This window comes from Hoplias malabaricus, chromosome 9 (assembly GCF_029633855.1).
Source record: "Hoplias malabaricus isolate fHopMal1 chromosome 9, fHopMal1.hap1, whole genome shotgun sequence".
Classification (NCBI taxonomy): Eukaryota; Metazoa; Chordata; class Actinopteri; order Characiformes; family Erythrinidae; genus Hoplias; species Hoplias malabaricus.
Genome location: NC_089808.1, coordinates 37,150,295 through 37,158,761, shown reverse-complemented (window position 1 = coordinate 37,158,761; position 8,467 = coordinate 37,150,295). Strand labels below are relative to the sequence as shown.

Sequence of the window (8,467 nt, the reverse complement as noted above, 5' to 3'; positions counted from 1 at the left end):
AAATAAAAATGCCATCACCGAGTCTATACTAGACCCTAGGTATACCTCAGCATACATTCATTCATTCATTATCTGTAAGCGCTTATCCAGTTTATGGTCGCAGTGGATCCAGTGTCTACCTGGTACCTGGGTGCAAGGTGGGAATACACCCTGGAGGGGGCGCTAGTCCTTCACAGGGCAACATACACACTCACACATTCACACCTACAGACACTTTTGTGTTGCAAATCCACCTAGCAATGTGTGTTTTTGGACTGTGGGAGGAAACCGGAGCACCCGGAGGAAACCCACACAAAACACGGGGAGAACACATCAAACTCCTCACAGACAGTCACCCAGAGGAAACCCACACAAAACACAGGGAGAACGCACCACACTCCTCACAGACATTCACCCAGAGGAAACCCACGCAGACACAAGGAGAACACACCACACTCCTCACAGACATTCACCCGAAGCGGGAATCAAACTCACAACCTCCAGGCCCCTGGAGCTGTGTGACTGCAACACTACCTGCTGCACCACCATGCCACCTTAACTTATTTAAATAAATTAATTAAGCTAGCACTCTTACAGATCCAACCCCACTGGCTCAAGCTTCAATGGCTTGGTAAATTTAGGGGCAGAGAACCAGATCACTACACAACAAGGTTTCAAATGCTTTAAAGCAGATTGACACTGACTTGACTACAGGAATAGGACCGAACTACTAAGATGTTTAATGGTCAGGACATACAATTTCCTACAGAAAATTCTATAGTAATATGACATTCAAAGAAGGCTTCAAAGTAAAACATTGTAGTGGTGACAGATGGCCGTTCTGGTTTATATATTCATTGTAGTGGAGTATGGACCGAATATGAATAACGGATGAAAAATTAAAATGAAAGATGAAGAAATGAAAAGTTTTGAATTAAAACTTTTCCAGTCTGAAGGGGACCTTTCGTCTGAATCCAACATTCCACAAACCACAGGGGTGCAAAAACACCGCAGCCCGCACACACATAAGATCTAACATCAAAGACTGGAGAAGAACACTTTCAAGTCACACATGGCCCAACACCCCCTTCTCTCTTGTGAGAAACAGGAACCTAGAACAAAGAAGAAAGTTTTTACGGCCCGCTTTTATGACAATGGCACCTAAATGTCTCGTCCTTATCTCGAGCCCACTAAACAGGACCAGCAAATGGTTAAACCAAAAGTGACCTCGGTTGAACCCCCGTGAATCATCCATCCGCACTGGATCAACAGCATGGACCAACAGCGACCCCAAATGGACACTGGCGAAACTACGCCTCGCTCGGGGTCGTCTAAAACAAATGACTGGAATGAAGTCAAATTATGATTAAATGTGTATAAACAAATGTATTAATGTCACTTTCTGTGCCCTCAGATGAATGTCCACCTTCTAATGAAATGATGTATATTGCTGATTGTTTCTATCATGAAAAGAAGTTCTGTCTCTGACTAGAGAAAACGTATTAATGTTTTTCTAACGTATTATTGTAAATGGGACGTAAACATAACGTACCCCAAGATGAAATCTTATGTAAATGTTTGATATTAATAATCCAGTATACTCATTGTTATATGTTACTAAAATGTATGAGGAATTTCAATACGCGAAAATTATGTTCAGTCTCTGTGAATCACTGATTCAAACCCCCTCCTACTCTCTCCCCCTTTCCTGTCTCATGAAGTCAGTCACGTGAGCCTGAACTTGCGTCCAATCAGAAAAGAACGCCTCCCATTAGGGCGTGACCGCGCTGGCTTTGAAAAACACAGAGCTCTCGACACAAAAAGACGAACTGGACACAGAAAATTCAAGCAGAGCACACAGAAGAAGGAGAAGGAGAAGGAGTTCAACAATTCGAGAAGTTCAAGAGGAACTCCGAGAAGCTTCGAAACAACAAAGAGATCAGCAGAAAACATCGCTTCCAGTCCAAACCTCTCCAAAGCGAGACGCTCTCTTCCTCACGCCGACGACGAAACAAAGAAAAATCTTAGAGACTTCATCAAAAGCTCACAAGAGACGTCTTGAATTAGCTGAAAGTATGAAGCTTTAATAATGCGTCGAGCGATTTGAATATTTTCTTTTCTTTTAACCGTGTTTATGTTTTATCGCCCGATCTAAGTTTAATCTCACGACTGATCAAAGCCGGTGAACTTATTCGTGGCCAGAGTAAGAAAACACCGCCGAGATACCAGAAAGTCGTAGAATAAGTAAGTTTATTGAATCGATTTTCAGTTCTGGATCCGCAGTAACCAGCGAAACTTTCGTCCAAACGTCCATATGGTCGAACCCTCCTACTCGCGACACTGAGCCAGAGGATTCTGCCGCCGGCGTCATCACGCTCCGAGTACGCCGAGGCGACTCAACCGACGAAGAAAACCTCCACGCTGACTCAGCCTGGAAACTTCAGAGACCGCGAAATCAAACAAGACGCCATCACTCCCAGGACCTCAGAGAGCCTTTGTACGCAACGAGTGGAGACAATCGACGAAAAGTAAGCTAAACTTACGCATGTCCAGAGCTGAAAATTGAATCAAGTTTCTTGATAAATTTTGTATTAATTAAACCTCAGTTAGCAACACATTAGTCACAAGCTAGAGTGCCTAGCGTATCGCCGCAGTCGAATCGGCTTCCCCTGCTTTGATGCCGTGAGATTTCAAGATCACGCTATGTTAAGTAAATATCCTTCTCTTTGTTAATAAAACTTTCATTATTTGAAATCACAGTGTGTGCAGTTTTGTTCATTAATTTTCCTGAAAATCCTGAAGTACTCACTTAGCGTGATTATTATTCATTCTCAAACTAATTATTAACGTTTTAAATGCTTAAGCCAATTATAAACTTTAATTAATATCATTAAGTCAAATATCAGAGATTATAGGAGTTTGAATAAGGTCAACGCTATAAACACAAATTATAAATATATATATTAAATATATATTCACAGAGGTATCGTGGCGTATGATTAAAAATCCAACATACGCTACATATCATTTTTATTTTGGCGCCCACGCGAGGCCAGGAAAAAGGCTTTTTAATGTACAAACTGTAAAACACTGAAACAATCTCAGCTTGGGTTTATGAAATACTTTCCGCTGTTTGTGTTGCTGAATAACGATTGAGATTCAAAGCTTGATGTGGGCAATTTCGTGTTGTGTTTGTTACTTTTGAAAAACTGTTGTGGTATATACCGTTTAGGAAAATAAGCTTGGTTGCTTTTAAAGAGCGCAGCTCTGCGCCATTTTGCATGCATTAAATTGAGGCCTGGGCACGTCTAACTGCGCGAAATTCCGCTGTAAGACTTTGCCGTCGGATTCGACCTCCCGCCGCGAGACCCGCTACCAGCGTTAATAACGAGATCGCGCGCTAGGCGATTGGGAGGTTATTAAAAGAATCAGCCGAAGATACGGCTTGTGTTATGAGAGGTCTGCTCTCATCAGCTTTTCCTGTTAAACTGAACGCGAATTCAGGAAAGGAAGAACCCCTTTGAAGGGGCAGAGCTGAAACTAAGGAGGGAAATTCAAAACGCCCCCAAAACAGAGGAAGACTAATTCCCTCTTGTGGTATAAGTGCGTAATTGCAGGGAAAAATACTTCATAACTAGCGTCTATTGAAGCGTGTCCTCCCGTGCTCCTCCTTGTGGTCAAGTGTGGTGCTACCCTTGACGTTTGATTCCCGTACACCCTCTAGTGGTTGGGAGGTTGTCCGCCGAGACAACATAAGTGTTTAGCAGCCCTCTGGTGTTTAAAAGTTGTCATTACAGATGAAATTCTTTTAAAGTACCTTAGTGTAAAATCTCTGTTCCCCTTTTAAATTTAAATTTTTATTTTTGATAAAGTATCTGAGCGTTTAAAATCTTTATCCCATTTTAGATTTTAATCTGATAACGCCCTCTAGTGTTGAAACTTCCCGCTACAGTGGAAATTCCCATTTGTGTTATATTGTGTCTGCCCGTGCCGTGTTTATTGGGATTCCCACCAGCGCCGACTGGTGTCCATTGCTGCTATTGCATTATAACTTGCTTGTCGCCCTCTGGTGTCCCAGTCTGGTGTTACAATTTAAGTTCAACTCAAATACTGAAGCTTGCTGTTGCCATTCAGACTTACATTCAGTACCCTCTAGTGGAGAAACTTGCTATCGCAATTGAAATTGTCAACCAGTTCACACTGATAAGACCTGGTATTACAGCTCTAGTGGCTGTCTCTAAACTCTGCACATCTGAGTAATTACAAGTAAAGGCTTGGAAGCATAGTAAGCTGATACAGCTACAGCAGACAGTGTGCAGTAATTAGAGATTGACACTCTAACTCGATACCAAATCCCAAATGCAGTTAAAAGAGAGAGTCTTTTAATTTAACTATTCTTAATAATTCTTTAATTCGAAAATTCTTTTACTTTCATAATTCCTTAATTGGAAATTATATCTAGTAATAAATCTTACTTAATTTTAAAATTATTTAATCCAAATTTTTCTACAATTCTTTAACTCAAAATTTTTAATAATTTTAATTATTGAAAAAAAAAATTTTTAATAAAAATTCTTTTTTCTCTCTTCTTGTACTCACTTGCGTATAGCAACCTCCACTCCACCCTCTACTACTAACAGACCTCCCTTAGAGATCCACAAGTGAACTCCAGCACAGGTGAAGTTAGTTCGATTTAGTTAGGAAAGGGATTAACAGAATTAATCCGAACTAAATAGAAGTAAGTTACACCTCGCAGTTAAAACACAGCTAACATGGCAGAAGGAACCTTTCCCTCGGAAGTATATGTAGAAGGTTTGTGGGATGAGGCGTTCTCTGTTCTGACCAGCATCACCAATGATGTGATGCCTGGACTCGCAGAGACGGTGCAGAAAGCCTCACAGGCCCATCGTGACCACATGGTGGCTAAGTGGGTAGAGAACCACTTAACCGACATCCTCAAGGGCAAGCCCTGAACTGAGGCATTAGGTCAAATAGCCCTCCTCGCTGTAGTACAGCTCAGGGCCAGTGAACGTGAGCTTGAGGTATCACAGCGACAGCAGGCAAAGGTAGAGGCAGAGTTAAGGCAACTTCAAAGCGAAATAGCTGAAGGGAACACACTGCCCCAGGTCACACCTGATGTGCCACCTAGTGCTGCTACAGAAAGACAAGGCCAGCAGGAAGATAGTGAGGATCAGGAACCAGACTCAGGGACCGTAACCTTTAGAGCTGCTGCAGCACCTCCTCTGGTATCAACAGGTATTTCACCTTCCCCTGTGTCTCCTGTCAGCCGTCCCTTACAACGCCCTGCTAGACCCAGAGCACTGCAACCCAGTGTCTGGTCCCCTCAACCTTTACCCTCTCACGGTCCCTCATACAAGGACCTAGATAAAATCGCACGTAATATAACCCGCTTTGATCCCAAACCTGACGGTTCTAATGATATCTTTTCCTACCTAAAAGATATTGACTTCTACCTCCAAAGGTTCCCCGGGATCACCATAGATGACAGACTATATGTGATTAAACTGACCTCCAACCGAGACGTCAGTAACTTCATTGAACGTCAGCCAGACTATGTAAAAGCGCGATATGATGTGCTGTGCCAAGCCTTGGAGGACGAATTCTCCAATCACCTGTCACAGACCGGACTGGCCGCTGCTTTGAACATAAAACAGCAACGCCAGGAATCCCCTCAGCAATATTATAACCGACTCAGACAGGCGTACTTCGGACCTAGAAATGACTCCGGAATGGAGGAAGAGTTAAATTTCAAATCACTATTTATCCAAAACCTCCATCCCCACACCAGTCATCAGTTGGGAGTCTCAGCTTGCCCTCGCACCCTGTCTAGCAGGCAGCTGCGTGATTTAGCACTCAGAGGTTTCCTAAAATCCCAACAAATTCCCAACAGGCGGTCCGAAACACCCCAAGTCTTCAATGTCGACTCCAGCTCCCCACATTTAGAGTTAGAAGGTGCCACCCAGGCCGATCCGCCCTGAACCCTTCCTCCACTCCGTGGACTAGTGAGGGCCCGAAACCTCATCCGCCCCCACACCAATACAAGCGCTACCCTCCTCGCAGGCCAGACAGAAATCTCGACAAAGATTTCTGGAACCCTCGGGACAGGGCTGGGTATGGTCGTGACTATTACCCTGCAGAAAACCGCGGTGCGGGCCGTGGAAAACCATCACATCCCCATAAGGGATATGAGCGAACAGCTCAGAACCAGCTTTCAGATTCTAATAGAGAAAAGAAAGAGAAATACTGGTATCAAAATAAAGAAAATCACACCAAAGACAAGCTTAAAGGCAAGGAATTCAGCTCTAAGGAGTTAGAGGACATCCGCTGAATGCTTGCAATGATTTGAAAAGAGAAAAAGAAAAAACCTGATGTTCTTTCCATCACCTCCGTGCGATCTAACCCAAAGCCATCCTCTAACACCCCAGAAATGTTAGAGAGTTATGTAGAAGTGACAAGCGAAGCTCCGTCTTCTAGCGCACCGTGCAATCTCCTCGTGACCCAAACAAATACTGAAGACCCAATGATACAGGGGGGTGACTCACAACCACCCTCCAGTGCTGTTTTGGTTGTTCAGTTAGACGGTAAAGAAGGTTTAACGTCAAATGACCCTTCGGTCATTGAAGGCGACACACCCGTCCGACAATTATGGGACACAAACTGAGAAAGGGGTTGCACGCAAATTCTATCTGTCCACCATTGTGGAGAGAAGGCTAGTACATGAGGCCCTGTTGGACACTGCATCAGATGTCACGCTCATGTCTTCCGCCCTGTTCCAACAGGTTCGAGCCATTGCGCGGCGTGAAAATCGCGAGATACAGCTCCAAAACTGTTCTCTTAAAATTCAGCCGTATTCACATACAGGCCTCACTATCCAATCTATGGCACTAATACACTTAGCCATCGGACCAATGACTTTAGTGCATCCAGTCCATGTGTCTCCTCTCGAAACAATTCCCTTCCTCATCGGCAAAGATCTCCTTAATCGCTTCGAGCCACTGATTGACTTCAAAAGGTCAAAGATCTGGGCACAAGTGCGTGAGCCTTTACCCATCTGCACCCCACACCACCGGGAAGCTCAGTGTTGCCGTCTCGAAATCCGGCCTGAATCAATAGGAGATCCACCAAGTCAGATCCCTCACTTCGAGGAAGAGGAAACTGAGCCCATGGCGGCCACACCAGAGACAGCAGCCTCTCCCTGGCCCCCTAGTGCCATGTTAGAACAACGGAACACATTCCTGTGCACTTTCACACAGCCGTCCACAACAGACGCTCCCGGCCTTCCCATCGTGAATGGTCTCACAATGCAGGACTATCATGTGGACAATGCAGTTCTGGTTCTGTGGACTGACAAATCCGCCATAAGCCAAACCCTCTTTAACACTCTGCGCCTCACTCAACCAAATATTCCTTTGGTGAGCAGTCCTTGTCGTTTTCCTCTTAACCCGACATCGAAAGTAATGTCACCCACTGATGGAATTTGCGCTTTAACTATCCAGTGGAACAAAAGGGTACTCACCCATTATTTCTTGGTCGTCCCTTACTTGCCGCACGATGCTTATATTGGAAGTGACTTCTTGGTGCGCCTCGATGTCCACGTAGACACCCTCAATAGTGTGCTGTGGTCCTTGACTGATGTTTCAATGGAAACCTGGTCCGCAGATCTCAGCAACCTAGGCTCAGGACAAACTATTCCCGAGGTATGTCAGGTCACTAACCAAGGTTCACTTGTGGTACCTGCGAACACCGCAAATGTACCCATCCGCTTAGTCATGCGACCTGGCCAACACTTAAGCCACGCGCATGCACTTTTCCAACCGTCACCTCAGTTCTTCGAACTAGGCCTCACCCTCGAAGCCACACCTTTGGTGGAAACACGAGCAAGATCCACCTATCTATTCGTACGAAACGAAACCACTCAACCCTTGACAATCCCTCACTCATCTCCTCTGGGTTGGTTAGTCAGTACGAAATTCCATGACTTCGAGTTGCAAATCCCGATCATAGGACCAATGCCTGAATCCCTGCTTCTTGATCATCCAGAATCAAAGGTGTTCTACACTCATCCGACACGAGCTGTTGCTCTCTTCTCAGCTCTGGACATGAGTAAAGACGCCATTTGCAGGATAGATCTCGCTGACGACAATCAAATGACGATCATGGTTCTTTCTTTAGATTCATTCCCGGAATCCTCCCAGGAACCACCTCCTCCTCACGAAGCGGGAGCAAACACTTCAAATTCACGTACTTCAATAGAACTATCTGACTCCGAATTCCGTATCCAAGTCGAACAAGTTCTAAAGGAGGCCGACGCCCTCCAAAGCAAAGAAGAACGTGAGAAAGTGCTCCTTAAATATCAAAAATCTTTTTCCAAAGATTCAACGGACTGTGGTTTCACTGACATTCATTCAGTGCGCATTCCCACTCGTCCAGGAGCACCACCCACGTTTGTCCGCCAATACAAAATTCC

General features: G+C 44.6%; 1 pseudogene; it reads left to right on the top strand.

The window, feature by feature from the left end:
• The first annotated feature begins 4,751 nt into the window (after positions 1–4,751).
• The window catches only part of LOC136706681 (macrophage mannose receptor 1-like), a 29,523-nt pseudogene continuing 25,807 nt past the window's right edge, over positions 4,752–8,467 (top strand).